This window comes from Hemiscyllium ocellatum, chromosome 5 (genome assembly GCF_020745735.1).
Source record: "Hemiscyllium ocellatum isolate sHemOce1 chromosome 5, sHemOce1.pat.X.cur, whole genome shotgun sequence".
NCBI lineage: Eukaryota > Metazoa > Chordata > Chondrichthyes > Orectolobiformes > Hemiscylliidae > Hemiscyllium > Hemiscyllium ocellatum.
In genome coordinates, this window is record NC_083405.1 from 136,603,305 (window position 1) to 136,619,732 (window position 16,428).

Sequence of the window (16,428 nt, forward strand, 5' to 3'; positions counted from 1 at the left end):
ATCAGAAATTATGGTTGCAGAAGTAACATTAATTTACCTCTTTCCCACACGGGTATGAGCCCTCCCTCAGGAATGAGGATATGCCTTGTTCAAAAGTTAAAGTTCCACATTGAAGTAAGGAGAATTGTGATGGTATCAGACAAGAACTTTCAAAAGTTGATTGGGTTGGACAGTTCTCAGGTAAAGGGATGGGAGGCTTTCAAAAAGTGAGATAACAAGAGTCAAGAGACAGTACAAAGGAACCTCGATTATCTGAACGTGATGGGTGGACACTATTTCATTCGGATAATTGATTATTCGGCTAATTAATTTCCTCTGGGGCTCGGGGTTTTCTTTGAAGCCTGCTCCCCGTTCAGGAGATGAGGCAGTAGCACACTGTGCGAGCCCCTGTCCACCCCTCCAGCCTCACCCCCCCAGCAAGCCCCGTCCGCCCCCACCAACCACATCAGCTCCCATCCTGCCCCCCAACCCTGTCCGCTCCTCCAACCCCATCTACCGCTCCTGCCTAACCCCAACCGCCCCTCCCACCCCACCCCCCCAAGCCTTGTTCTCCCTGCCCCCAAGCCCCGTCTGACTAACCCCGCCCACCCTCGTTCACGCCCACCCACCGTCCAACCCATGTCCGCGTCCTCCCCCCACCCCCCACCACCCCCAGCCGACATCCCCCCGCCGGGGTTGCTGGACTGTACACCAACAGTAAGACTGCTGTTGCTTTGTGGGAAAAGTCTCCAAATAGCAGACATGCACACAACCTTTTACTGCAACCTTTTGACAGGTTCCACCTCTGCCCTGTACAGGACAATGTTGGAGAGATTATCTGGGGAAGGGAGCAGGGGGGGTTCAGGAATCATCCCTGTGTAGAACTCCAGGGAAAATGTGTGAGAACAGAGAGAGAAGGCGGATAATCAGTCATTTGGGGACAGTGCCGGGTGATTTCAGTGAGCCGAGTTCGTTTTTAATCATTGTACCTGTAAACAAAAGGTGTGATCAGGGTTGAAACAGCTCTTTGACATAATGTTTATATCGGGACCTTGAGATCTCCTTCGGATAATCCGATATTCAGCTAATTGATGTTTGGATCATCGAGGTTCCTCTGTATATTCCTGTTAGAATGAAGGGCAAAATCTTCGAGGAGAAAGTGAGGTCTGCAGATGCTGGAGATCAGAGCTGAAAATGTGTTGCTGGAAAAGCGCAGCAGGTCAGGCAGCATCCAAGGAGCAGGAGAATCGACGTTTCGGGTATGAGCCCTTCCTCAGGAATGAGGATACGCCTTGTTCAAAAGTTAAAGTTCCAAATTGAATGCTTATGCCCGAAACATCGAATCTCCTGTTCCTTGGTTGCTGCCTGACCTGCCGCGCTTTTCCAGCAACACATTTTCAGAATGAAGGGCAAGGCTGGTAGGAATAGGGTCACGATTAGAGTGGTGCTGGAAAAGCATAGCAGGTCAGGCAGAATCCGAGGAGCAGGAAAATCGATGTTTCAGGCAGGAGCCCTTCATTCCTGATGAAGGGCTCACGCCCGAAACGTCGATTTTCCTGATCCTCTGATGCTACCTGCCTGACCTGCTGTGCTTTTCCAGCACCACTCTAACCTTGACTCTGTGCTCCAGCATCTGCAGTCCTCACTTTCGCCTGGCAGGAATAGGGAACAATATTGAATAGAGATATTGAGGTTCTGGACAAGGGTAAGAAGGAGGCTTCTGTCAGGTATAGACAACTAGGATTAAATGAATCTCTAGAAGAGGAGTAGGACCATTCTTCAGAGGGAAATCAGGAGGGCAAAAAAAGGGATGTAGGTAGTTTTTCTATAACATGTTGGTTGCATTCTTCTGCAACCCCATATTATAGAAAAATCATGTTTTAGAAACAGTGCTTAAAATGTTGGCAATATAATCATGTTAGAGCCAACGCATGTTTTAAAAGTTTGTGCTTTAGAAACAGCTCATCAATCATGTTACAGCGAATTCATGTTACGTGTGTTATATCAGAACGATCTGTATGAAAAAGCCCTGGCAGATAAGGTAAAGGATAATGCAAAGAGACTCCATTAATACATTAAGGGCAAATGAGCAACAAGGGAGAGAATAGGGCCTCTTAAAGATCAGCAATCTCGTATCTGTGTGGAACCACAGGAGGTGGGAGAGATTCTAACCTAATAATTTGCAGCTGTATTTACCATGTAGAAAGATGTGAAAGATAGGAAACTTGGGGAAATAAATATTGATGTCTTGGAAACAGTCAGCATTACAGAGTACGAGGTGCTGGAGGTCTTAAAAGCATAAAGGTATATAAATCTCAATCAGGCATATACCAGGACATTGTGGGAAGCTAATGAAGAAATTGCAGGGCTCCTAGCAGAGATACTTGTATCATCTACAACCAAGGCTGAGGTGCCAGAAGACTGGAGGGTGGCTAATAAAGTGCCTTTATTAAGAAAGGCTTCAAGAAGAAGATTGGGAACCACAGACCATGAGTCTGACGACAGTGGTGGGTGGTGAGTAAGTTATTGTACAGGATTCTGAGAGACAGCATTTATATGCATGTGGAGAGGCAAGGACTGATTTGGGTAGTCAGCATGGCAGTGTGTGTAAGAAATCATGTCTCACAAACGTAATTGAGTTTTTTTAAGGATGTGACCAAGAAGATAGAGTTATAAAGTTATACAGCACAGAAAAAGACCTTTTGGACAACTCGTCCTAACTAAGCCAGTCCTACTGAAGAGCTTTTGCCCAAAACGTCAATTTTCCTACTCCTCAGATGCTGCCTGACCTGCTGTGCTTTTCCAGCACCACTCTAATGTAGACTCTGATTTCCAAACTCCAGTAAGGAGTTTGCACATTCTCCCCGTGTCTGCGTGGGTTTCCTCCGGGTGCTCCGGTTTCCTCCACAGTTCAAAGATGTGCAGGTCAGGTGAATTGGCCATGCTAAATTGCCCAAAAGTGTTAGGTGCATTAGTCAGGGATAAATGGGACTGGGTGGGTTACTCTTCGGACAATTGGTGTGGACTTGTTGGGCTGAAGAGCCTGTTTCCACACTGTAGGGAATCTAATCATAACTACTCTATTATTCTTACAGATAGCTGAGATCTCCTTCCAAATTTGTTTCTCAATTTCCCTCTGACTAATACAAACCCCAATAAGGAGATCAACCCCCTCTTATTTCTCAGTTCCACACAAATAATGTATTTCCAGGGATATCCTCCCTCAGCACAGCTGTAATGCTGTTACCCCCCCCCCCCCCCCCCCAATCTTTCTTGCCTCCCCTTTCTATCCTTCCTGTAGCATTTGTATCCTGGAACATTAAGCTGCCAGTCCTGCCCATCCCTGAGCCATGTTTCTGTAATTGCTATGATATCCCAGTCCTATGTTCCGAACCATGCCCTGAGTTCATCTGCCTTCCCCATTAGGCCCCTTGCACTGAAATAAATGCAGTTTAATTTATTAGTCCTACCTTGTCCCTGCCTGCCCTGACTGTTTGACTCTCTTCTGTTCTCAACTGTACCTGTCTCAGGTTGATCTCTTTCCCCACTATCTCCCTGGGTCCCCCCCACACACCTTACTAGTTTAAATCCTCCCGAACAGCTCTACAAATCTCCCTGCCAGTATATTAGTCCCCTCCCAATTAAGATGCAATCCGTCCTTCTCGTACAGGTCACTTCTAACCCAAAAATGTGAATCCTTCCCCCATACACCAGCTCCTAAGCCATGCATTCATCTGCTCTATTCTCCTATTCCTGCCCTCACTAGCTCGTAGCACTGAGAGCAATCCAGATATTACTACCCTTGAGGACCTCCTTTTTAAATTTCTGCTAATTCTCTGTAATCACCCTTCAGAATCTCAACCTTTTCCCTTCCGATGTCATTAGTTCCAATGTTTTCAATGACCTCTTGCTGGCCTCTCTTCACCTTGAGAACATTCTGCAACTTCTCTGAGACATAGAACATAGAACATAGAAAAATACAGCGCAGTACAGGCCCTTTGGCCCTCGATGTTGTGCCGATCCAAGCCCACCCAACCTACACTAGCCCACTATCCTCCATATACCTAACCAATGCCCGTTTAAATGTCCATAAAGAGGGCGAGTCCACCACTGGTACTGGCAGGGCATTCCATGAGCATCCTTGATCCTGGCACCAGGGAAGCAACACACCATTCTGCTTTTTTGCTGCTGGCCACAGAAGTATCTGTCTATACCTCGGACTACAGAATCCCCTAACACAATTGATCTCTTGGAACCTGACATACCCCTCTTTACATTAGAGCCAGTCTCAGTACCAGAAACTTGGCTGTTCGTGCTATGTTCCCCTGAGAATCCATCACCCCCTACATTTTCCAAAACAGCATACCTGTTTGAAATGTAACATTGAGGGCTGAAGGGCTTGTTCTGCCCTGTATTGTTCTATGTTCTGTGTTCTAGTCCTGGAAATATTTTCTGCACCCTCTCAAGTTAAAGAATGTCTTTTGTATAGAATGGTGACTAGAATTGCATGCAGTATTGAAAAAGTGGCTTCACTGATGTCCCCTACAGCTACAATATAACATCCCAACTGAAATACTCAATGTTATGATCAATAAAGGTAAGCTTGCCAAACACTGTCTTCACTACACTATCTACCTACGTCTCCACCTCCAAGGAACTATGCACCTGAACTCTTTGGTCTCTTTGTTCAACAACACTCCCCAGGGCCCTAACATTAACTGTTTAAGTTCTGCCCTGGTTTGCCTTACCAAAATATAACATCTCACATTTATTTAGATTAAACTCCAACTGCCACTCCTCAGCTTATTGGCTTATCTTCACTTCTTCTTCACAGTGAAGATAACCTTCTTCACTGTTCACTACATCTCCAATTTTGGTGTCATCTACAAACTTCCTAACCATTGCTCCTATGTTCACTTCCAAATAATTTATATAAATGACAGAAAGCAGTGGACCCAGCACCAATCCTCGTGGCACATGGCTGGTCACAAGCCTTAAGTCCAAAAAGCAACCCTTCAACACACTCCATCTCCTACCTTCAAGCCAATTTTGTATCAAATTGGCTAGCACCCCTTGGATTTCATGTGATTTAAACTTATTAATTGGTCTACTATGCAAAACCTTGTTGAACACTTTGCTGAAGTCCATATAGACAACGTTAACCACTTGCCCTTATCTCACGTGCTGGAAGACTGGAGATAATAGAGTCGTAGAGATGTACAGTGCAGAAACAGATCCTTCTGTCCAACTCGTCCATGCTGACCAGATATCCTAACCTATTCTAGTCCCACTTGCCAGGACTTGGTCCATATCCCTCTAAACTCTTCCTATTCATATACCCATCCAGACATTTTTTAAATGCTGCAATTATACCAACGTCCACTACTTCCTCAGTCAGCTCATTCCATACACGCGCTAGCCTCTGTGTGAAAATGTTTCCCCTTTAGGTCTCTTTTATATCTTTCCCCTCTCACCCTAAACCTATGCCCTCTAGTTCTGGACTCTCCAACCCCAGGGAAAATACTTTGTCTATTTATCCTATCCGTGCCCCTCATGATTTTATAAGGTCACCTCTCAGCCTCTGACACAACCCCAGCCTGTTCAGCCTCTCTCTGTAGCTCAAATCCTCCAATCCTGGCAACAACCTTGTAAATATTTTCTGAATCCTTTCAAGTTTCACAACATCTTTCCGATAGGAAGGAGACCAGAATTGCACACAATATTCTAAAAATGGCCTAACCAAGGTTCTGTACAGCTGCAACATGACCTCCCAACTCCTGTACTCAATACTCTGACCAATAATGGAAAACATACCAAACGCCTTCTTCACTATCCTATCTACCTGCAATTCTACTTTCAAGGAGCTGTCAACCTGTGCTCCAAGGTCTCTTTGTTCAGCAACACTCCCCAGTTCTTGCCTAATATCATCAAAATTAGCCTTCCTCCAAGTTAGACCTTCAACTTTTAAATCCTGTCTATCCTTTTCCATCACTATTTTAAAAATAATAGAATTATGGTCGCTGGCCCCAAAGTGCTCTCCCAGTGAACCGCAGTCACCTGCCCTGCCTTATTTCCCAATGAAAGAAGTCTCAGTGATTGGTTAAGAAAAAAACATTGAGAGATTGTAGCTCAAGGAGGGAAAATCATTTTCTGAAATTGCAATCAAACTTCATGTCAGAGACTGCCCCAATTTGCTAAAATGATGCTAATATTTAAGAAAGGCTGTAAAGAAAAGCCAGATAACCATAGACCGTGCACCATCTAAAGCAGACAGTGAAGATTATCAAAGGTTACAAAGGAACCTTGATCAATTGGGCCAATGGGCTGAGGAGTGGCAGAAGGAGTTTAATTTAGGTAAATGCAAAATGTTGCACTTTGGCAGGATGAACAAGGACAGGATTTATAATTTCTCCATGTTGTAAAAGTAGTTCAGTCTTTGCTGTGCAATGTAATTTTCCCAAGTGAGTTTGTCAGAAAATGTAAATGATGATATATTGAGTTAGCTGGAGTAAAAGGAGACTCAAGGACAAGGAGGGAAATACTAGGTTGAAATATCTGATGAAAATGTACATTTTTCATAAAATGCTACAAAACTAAGGGCAGGAATTGTCTAGCATACATCACACCCTCCAGATTTCCTCAAGCATTTCACAGACAATTAGATATAATCACTATAATAATGTAGGAAAACAAAACAAAAATCTGTGCACAATTCTGATATGTCAGAACATAGGATTGGATAAATGTGATGAAAAGGAATGTAAGGTTTATTTTCATAGAGTTTGCTTTACAATACCAGAGCTTTACTTAGTGTAGCATAAGGTCATTTAGCTGTATAATCAGGACATAGGGAAAAAGCAGGAAAGTGGAATTGAGGATTACCAGATTTGTCATGATCTCATTGAATGGTGAAGCAATAAATGGCTTATTCCTTCTCATATATTTTGTGGTCATATACGTTATAAAAATTATAATGTAGTTTTAAACCATGATGCTTTTTGAAATATTAGCTGTGTGAAAGTTAGTTAAGGCAAATAGTGAAGGTAAGAAATGAGGAAGTAAAAAACTGACATGGATGGAAATCACTGTGCCCAAACAATTCAGAACACCTCAGCAAAGAGCTGGAAGCATCTCCCCGATGGTTAACTCTTGCATAGCTGGGTTTTAAAAGTATGTGGATTGTTGTAGAATGGAAAGACATGTATTCATAGGATGTTAGTGGGTCAGCCAGCATTTATTGGCCATCATGAACTATTGCAATCCATGAGGTATAAGTGCACCCACAAGAAACTAGTTAGAAGTATAGCAATAGATATCTCTTCATCTACCTCTTCTTCCACAGGTGCCTCAGGAAATTTGACATGTCCAGAAGGACCCTCACCAACTTCTACAGATGCACCATTGAAAGCATTCTATTCCTGTGCATAACAGCCTGGCTTGGCAACTGCTCTGCCCAGAACCATAAGAAACTACAGGAAGTTGTATACACAGCCCAGACCTTCACGGAAGCCAACTTCCCATCCATGGACTCCATGTAGACTTCTCATTGCTGCAGAAAGGCTACCAACATCATCAAAGACCCGTCCCACCCGAGTATTGCTTTCTTCCAACCTCCATCAGGCAGAAAATACAGAAGCTTGAACACATGCACCGACAGACACAAGAACACCTTCCTTTCTGCCTTTATTATACTGCTGAATTAGACTCTCTAACTTCAAATAATGTTGATTTTGCTCATAGTGATCTTGCATTGTGCATGTCCTTTGCTAACGTAACCTTGTATTCCTCTCCTTGTCTAAGCACCCATTGATCTGTATGTCCTTGTTTGCTATAATCTGCCTGAAGTGCTCACAAAACAAAGCTTTTCACTGTCCTTAGATACATGTGACCACAATAAATCAAATCAGCTATCAAGAGTTTTGACATATACTTATAAATGAAAAGACAAAGTCAAGCAAATGTTTGCTCTCTAGAGCGTGTGAATGGAGAATTAATAGTAGATAAAGAGTTGAAGGGGGAGAGGAAATTGGTGAAATGACAAACACTAGAAAAGTGGTATACTTATCACGGAAGACAATAGCTTATGGTGTAGGGAATGACATACTAGGATGGATAGAAGATGGGCTGGCTCAGAGCTAGTATGCAGAAATGGCCCTTCTCTCCCGAGTTGCTCTTTTGCCCTTAATATACTAGTAGAATCTCTTTGAGTACCTTAACTGCCAAAGTTTTGGCGTATCCCCTTTTGCCCTCCTGATTTTCCTTTAAGAATGCCCTACTCACCTTATACTCTTCAAGAGATTCGGTTGTTGAGAGTGTGTTGCTGGAAAAGCACTCCTTCCCACGTGGTTGACAATGTCCTCCAATGCATCCCCTCCACTTCACACACCACAGCCCTTGAACGCCACCCCTCCCAAAGCAACAGGGACAGAACCTCCCTGGTCACCTTCCACTTAACCAACCTCCGCATACATCACATCATCCTCTGCCATTTCCGCCACCTCCACACAGACCGCACCACAAAAGATATATTTCCCTTCCTACCCCTATCAGTGTTCCGGAGAGACCATTCACTCTGCGTCTCCCTCATCAGGTCCATGCCCCCCACCAGTCCACACCCCACTCCTGGCACCTTTCCCTGCCACCACGGGAAGTGCAAAACCTGCACCCACACCTCCCCCCTTACCTCCATCCAAGGCCCCAAGGGATCCTTCCACATCCGTCAGAAATTTACCTGTACCTCTACCAATGTACTGCATCCATTGCACACAGTGTGGTCTCCTCTACAGTGGGGAGACAGGACGCTTTCTTTCGGATCGTTTCACAGAACATCTCTGGGACTCCCGCACCCACCAACCCCACCGCCCCATGGCTGAACACTTCAACTTCCTCTCCCACTCTGTCAAGGACATGCAGGTCCTGGGCCTCCTCCACCGCCAAACCGTTATTACCCAATGCCTGGAGGAAGAACACTTCACATTCTCCCATGGGACCCTGCAACCACACGGGATAAATGTAAATTTCAACAACTTCCTCATTTCCCCTCACCCACATTATCCCAATCCCAAGCCTCCAACTTGGCACAGCCTTCCGGACCTGTCCATCACTCCCCTCTCTAACCTATCACCTTCTCCCTCACCTTCATCCACCTATTGCTTTCTCTGCTACCTTCCCCTCAGCCCCATGCCCCCTCCCATTTATCTCTCAGCGCCCCTGGCCCACAAGCCTCATTCCTGATGAAGGGCTCCTGTCCGAAACGTCGATTCTCCTGCTCCTCAGATACAGCCTGACCTACTGTGCTTTTCCAGCAACACACTCTCGACTCTGATCTCCAGCAACTGCAGTCCTCACTTTCTCCTAAGAGATTCAGTTGATCCCAGTTGTCTATACCTAATATATGACTCTTTCTTATTCTTGACAAGAGCTTCAATCTATTTATTCATCCATTTTTCTCTGTTCTTACCAGCCTTACTCTTCACTCTCGCAGGAACACAATGCCTAGGGAACTCTTGTTATCTCATTTTTGAATGTCTCCCAATTACCTATGAACAGTCTACTCCAATCAACTTTAAATTTAACTCCTTTACAAGCTCCATCCTCACCCGGTACGGAGGAGGGAGGGCAGGTCTGAAGACCTCCTCGTGGGACTGCTCCTGGGCCTGGCCAAACTGGCCATAAACAGGTCCAGGCAGCGGGCCGTGGAGGGGGTCGTTAGGACCGACAGCCTGCCCCTCTTCCGCGGTTACGCTAGAGCCCGGGTGTCCTTGGAGAGGGAGCACGCGTTGTCCACCAACACCCTGGAGTTGTTCAGGGAGAGGTGGGTGCCGCAGGGAGTGGAGTGCATCATTTCCCCCTCCAACTCTATTTTGATTTAGTCCCTGCCCTCCCCTTCACTATTTGCGCTTTGATGTGAAGGGCACTGCTTGTCACTGGCCACTCGGGTGTTTCCTTTCTTCCTGGCGGTGGAAACCGAATAAAGATTCGTGCACCTTGTGTCTCTCACTGTGTCTCACACCTGCACACACACACACACACACACACACACACACACCATGGGTGCCAGGGAAAAATAAGCACTATCGCAGTTAGGCAGTAGTGTGGGGGGTAGAGAAAAAAATAATTAAAAAATTAAAAAAAACAGGAAAAAAAAGCGCTATCCTTTTCCACAACTATTTTAAAACTAATTGAATAATGATCACGAGAACAAAAGTGATCCCCACTAACACTTCAGTCACTTGTCCTGCCTTATTTCCCCAGAAAAGGTCAAGTTTTGTTTCTTCTTTAGTCGGTACATATTGATAAATAAAATTTTCTTGAATACTTAACAAATTCCTCACCATCCAAACCCTTAACACAATGGCAGCCCCAGTCTGTTTGGACTGTTAAATTCCCCGATTATTGCAATCTTATTATTCTTATATATATTTGAGATCTCTACATATTTGCTCCTTAATTTCCCACTGACTATTGGGAGGCCTATAGTACAATCCCATCAAGATGATTTGATGGTCTGGTCCATAACAATTCCTGCAGGGCTCTGTGCTGGATCCACAACATTTTCCAATTTACATCAATGACTTAGATGAAGGGAGCAAAGTCATGGAAGTGAAATTTGCAGATGATGCAACGATAGTTAGAAAAGTAATTTCTAAAGAAGACGCCAGGAGTTTGCAATGAGTCGTAGATTCTTATTCTTTCATTTAACCCATCAGCTTTGGGATAATGTGGGGAAAATGTGAAACTGTTCACCTCGGCAGAAGAATGAAAAAGCGGAGTATTACTTTAATAGAGAATAACAGTTTAATTCCAAATGGGCAGTGGGATTTAAGTGTGCTGGTACTTGAGTCACAATAAATGAGTATGCAGGTGAGCACATATTTAAGAAGGCCTGTGGAATGCTACCCTTTAGAACATAGAACATAGAAAAATACAGCGCAGTACAGGCCATTTGGCACTCGATGTTGCGCCGATCCAAGCCCACCAAACCTACACTAGCCCACTATCCTCCAATGCCCGTTTAAATGCCCATAAAGAGGGAGAGTCCACCACTGCTACTGGCAGGGCATTTCATGAACTCACAACTCGCTGAGTAAAGAATCTACCCCTAACATGTGTCCTATACCTACCACCCCTTAATTTAAAGCTATGCCCCCTCGTAATACCTGATTCCATACGTGGAAAAAGGTTCTCATTGTCAACCCTATCTAACAATCTTTATTAAGAGTCATAGAGATGTACAGCATGGAAACAGACCCTTTGGTCCAACTCATCCAAGCTGACCAGATATCTCAACCTAATCTAGTTCCATTTGCCAGCACTTAGCCCATATCCCTCCAAACCCTTCCTATTATTATGCCCATCCAGATGCCTTTTAAATGTTGCAATTGTAGCCTCCACCACTTCCTCTGGCAGCTCATTCCATACACGAACCACCCACTGTGTGAAAAAGTTGTCCCTTAGGTCCCTTTTAAATCTTTCCCCTCTCACCTAAACCTATGCCCTCTAGTTCTGGACTCCCCCAACTCAGGGAAAATATGTTGTCTATTTACTCTATCCATGTCCCTCATGATTTTATAACCCTCTATAAGATCACCCCTCAGCCTCTAACGTTCCAGGGAAAATAGACCCAGCCTATTCAACCTTTCCCTATAGCTCAAATCCTTTTACGGAGTGAGAGGAGGCCATTCAGCCCATCATTCCTGGTTCTTCAAACAAGTCAATACCTGCTGCCAATCTCCTGCTTTTCTCCATGCTCTTGCACAATATTTGGGCTGGCATGGTGGCTCAGTGGTTAGCACTGTTGCCTCACAGCACCGGGGAGCTGGATTTGATCTGCCCTGGGCACTTGTCTGTGTGGGTTTCCTCCAGGTGCTGTGATTTCCTCCCACAATCCAAAGATGTGTAGGTCAGGTGAACTGGCTGTGCTAAATTGCCCATAAACTGTTCAGGGATGTGTAGGTCAGGGGCATTAGTCAAGGTAAATGTAGGATAATAGGGAAGGGGAATGGATCTAGGGTGGGTTATTCTTTGGAGGGTTGATGTGGACTGTTTCCACACTGTAGGGATTCTATGATTCTATCCAAATAATGATCCAATGCTCTTGAATACGTCTAGTCACCCTTCAGCAACCCACCTTGGGCATACAACTGTGTAGGTACTGGCTAGACCCTACTCCCCAGTATATTATCCAAATAACCATCTTGTATATCCAAGATTAAACAGTAAGTGAGCACACCTTAGCTGAGCCAAATTCAACAATATATCCTGATGTTGCAATAAAAATGAATCATCAAGTTTTGACTTCCATCATTAATTTTAATAACTAGGACATGTCATGGGCTGAAATGACTTTTAAAATGGCTGCAACAGTTATCATCTCCAAGACAGTGAAATATTTTATCTCCTTATTTAAGGATGGATGTAACTTCATTGGAAGCAGTTTCGAGGACATTTGCTAGATACTGCAACATAGAACACAGAACACAGAAAGGTACAGCATTGAACATGCCCTTTGACCTACGGTGTTGTGCCAAGGATTATTCCTAATCTAAAATAAAATCACCTAACCTACTCTCCCCTCAATTCATTGCTGTCCATGTGATGTCCAGCAGTTGCTTAAATGTCCTTAACAGCTCTGCTTCCACCACCACCGCTGGCAATGCATTCCATGAATTTATAACTCTCTGTGAAAAGAACCTACTTCTGACGTCTCCTCTATACCTTTCTCCTAACACCTTAAAACTATGACTCCTCGTGCCAGTCAATCCTGCCCTGGGGAAAGGTTATCACCTCTATCTATGTCTCTTATTACTTTGTATACCTTGATCAAGTCACCTCTCTTCCTCCTTCTCTGGTGAGAAAAGTCCGAGCTTTGTCAACCTCTCTTTGTAAGACAAGCCCTCAGTCCAGGCAGCATCCTGGTAAACCTTCTTTGCACCCTTTCCAAAGCCTCCGTATCTTTCGTATAACAGGGTGACCAGAACTGGGCACAATATTCCAAGTGTGGTCTCACCAGGGACTTGTAGAGCTGCAGCAAAACCTCGTGGCTCTTAAACTCAATCCCCCGTTAATGAAAGCCAAAACACCATATGCTTTCTTAACAACCCTATCCACTTGGGTGGCAACTTTGAGGGATCTGTGTCCTTGCACACCCAGATCCCACTGTTCCTCCACACGGCCAAGAATCCTGTCTTTAATCCGATATTCAGTATTTGAGTTCGACCTTCCAAAATGCATCACTTTGCATTTATCCAGGTTGAACTCCATCTGCCAATTCTCAGCCCAGCTCTGCATCCTGTCTATGTCGCACTGCAGCCTGCAATAGCCCTGGATACTTTCAACGGCACCTCCAACCTTTGTGTCATCTGCAAATTTACTAACCTACCCCTCAACCTCCTCATCCAAGTCATTTGTAAAAACTACAAAGAGCAGAGGCCCACGAACAGAGCCCTGCGGAACCCCACTCAACACTGACCTCCAGACAGAATTCTTTCCATTTACAACCACTCTCTACCTTCAGTCAGCCAACCAATTCTGAATCCAGATAGCCAAATCTCCCTGTATCCCATACTTCCTGACTTTATGAATGAGCCTACCGTGGGGAACCCTATCAAATGTCTTGCTGAAGTCCATATACACCATATCCACTGCTCGACCTGCATTGACCTGTCTTGTCACCTCCTCAAAGACCTCAATAAGATTTGTGAGGCATGACTCGCCCCTCACAAAGCCATGCTGACTACCTTTAATCATGCTATTTTCCAATAAATCTTATCCCTCAGAATTCTTTCGAAAACCTTGCTGACCACAGATGTAAGTCTGACTGGTCTGTAATTGCCAGGGATTTCCTTATTACCCTTCTTGAAAAGAGGAACAACATTCACCTCCCTCCAATCCTCCGGTATGACTCACGTGGAGAATGAGGGAGCAAAGATCTTCGCCAACAGCTTAGCAACCTCCTTTCTCACTTCCCGGGGCAGCCTGGGATAAATCAGGTCTGGCCCTGGGGACTTATCAACCTTCATGTTTGCCAAAGTTTCCAGCACATCGACTTCATCAATCTTGATCTGCTCAAGCCTGTATCCCAGCTCCTCAAAGTTCTCATTCACAACAAGGTCCCTTTCCTTAGTGAAAACCAAAGCAAATAACCCACTTAGGACTTTCCCCCTAGCTGCTCAGACTCCACGCACAAGTTCCCTCCGCTATCCCTGATCGGCCCTACCAAGGTCCTACCTTCTCCCTGATCATTCTCTTATTCCCTCACGTATGAGTAAAATGCCTTTGGATTCTCCCTAATCCGTCTTGCCAAGCCTTTTTTGTGCCCCTTCCTGGCTCTCCTCAGTCCATTTCTGAGCTCCTTTCTAGCAAGCCGGTAATCCTGTAAAGCTGTGTTAGATCCTTGCTTCCTCCACCTTATGTAAGCTGCCTTCTTCCTTTGAATGAGAAGCTTTTCTGTTCTCATCATCTAAGGCTCATTAACCTTATCCCTTCTTGCCTGTCTCAGAGGAACAAATTTCTGTGTCACTCACAACAACTACTCTTTAAACAGTCTCCACATGTCTGTTGTGCTCTCTCTGTGGAACAATTGCTCCTAATCTGTACTTTCCAACTCCTGTCTGATAGCATCATCATTTCCTTTTCCCCAATTAAATATCTTCCTTTGGTAACTGCTCCTTTCCCTCTCCAAGGCTATGGTAAATGTGAGGCAGTTGTGATCACTGTCACCAAAGTATTCTCCCACCGCAAGATCTGACACCTGTCCTGACTCATTGCTGAGGACTGAATCCAAAATGACCTCTCCCCTCGTCGGCCTGTCTACAGACTGAGTAAGGAAACCCTCCTGAACACACCTGACAAAAACGGCTCCATCCAAACCATCTGCACTAAGGAAGTTCCAGTCAATATTGGGGAAAGTTGAAGTCACCCATAACAACAACCCTGCTGCATCTGCATTTTTCCAAAATCTGCCAGCTTATGAGTTCTTGAATCTCCCTACTGCTATTAGGGGGTCTGTAGAAAACACCCAATGAGGTGGCTGCTCCCTTGCTGTTCCAAACTTCCACCCAAACCTTCCTCGACAATCTTCATTTCTGCAGCTGTGACACACTCTCTGATTAACAATGCTCCATCCCCTCCTCTTTTTCACCCTCCCTGTTCCTTTTAAACATCTAAACCCTGGAACATCTAGCAACCAATCCTGCCCCTGTGAAACCCACGTCTCTATTATGGCCACAACATCATAATGTACGAGTAAAAAGTGAGGTCTGCAGATGCTGGAGATCAGAGCTGAAAATGTGTTGCTGGTTAAAGCACAGCAGGTTACTGCGTTAAAGCAGACGCACTTTAACCGATCCCTTTGTTCCAACACATGAAAAACTTTCCTGATAGATACACTACATCCTGTCACTGCCCCATCTACAACTACCCCCCCCTCTCAGATGCATAGCTCTGATACCCACACCCCTGCCAAACTAGTTTAAACCCTCCTGAACCACACGAGCAAATCTCCCATCCAGGACATTTGTGCCCCTCCAGTTCAGGTGCAACCTGTCCTTCATGTACAGGTCCCACCTTCCCCAGAAGGCATCCCAATGGCCTAGGTGTCTGAAGCCGTACCTCCTGCACCAACCTCGCAGCCACGTGTTAAGCTGCACTCGCTGACTGTTCCTCACCTCACTGTCTCGTGGCACCAGTACCAAACCTGAGATCTCTGCTCTACTCGTCCTGTTCTTCAGCTTCCATCCTAGCTCTCTGTGGTCACTTTTCAGATCCTCCATCCCTTTCCTGGCTATATTGTTGGTGCCAATATGTACCACGATTTCTGGCTGCTCACCCTCCCCCATCAGAATCCTGTATACCCGATCTGCGACATCCCGGTCCCTGACACCGGGGAGACAACGTACCTTCCGGGAGTCACATTCCTGACCACAAGATCTCCTTCTGGATTAGTGGTGCTAGAAGAGCACAGCAGTTCAGGTAGCATCCAAGGAGCAGCGAAATCGATGTTTCGGGCAAAAGCCCTTCATCAGGAATAAAGGCAGTGAGCCTGAAGCGTGGAGAGATAAGCTAGAGGAGGGTGGGGGTGGGGAGAAAGTAGCATAGAGTACAATGGGTGAGTGGGGGAGGGGATGAAGGTGATAGGTCAGGGAGGAGAGGGTGGAGTGGATAGGTGGAAAAGGAGATAGGCAGGTCGGACAAGGCCGGACAAGTCCTGGGGACAGTGCTGAGCTGGAAGTTTGGAACTAGGGTGAGGTGGGGGAAAGGGAAATGAGGAAACTGTTGAAGTCCACATTGATGCCCTGGGGTTGAAGTGTTCCGAGGCGAAAGATGAGGCGTTCTTCCTCCAATCATCTGGTGGTGAGGGAGCAGCGGTGAAGGAGGCCCAGGACCTTCATGTCCTCAGCAGAGTGGGAGGGGGAGTTGAAATGTTAGGCCACGGGGCGGTTTGGTTGA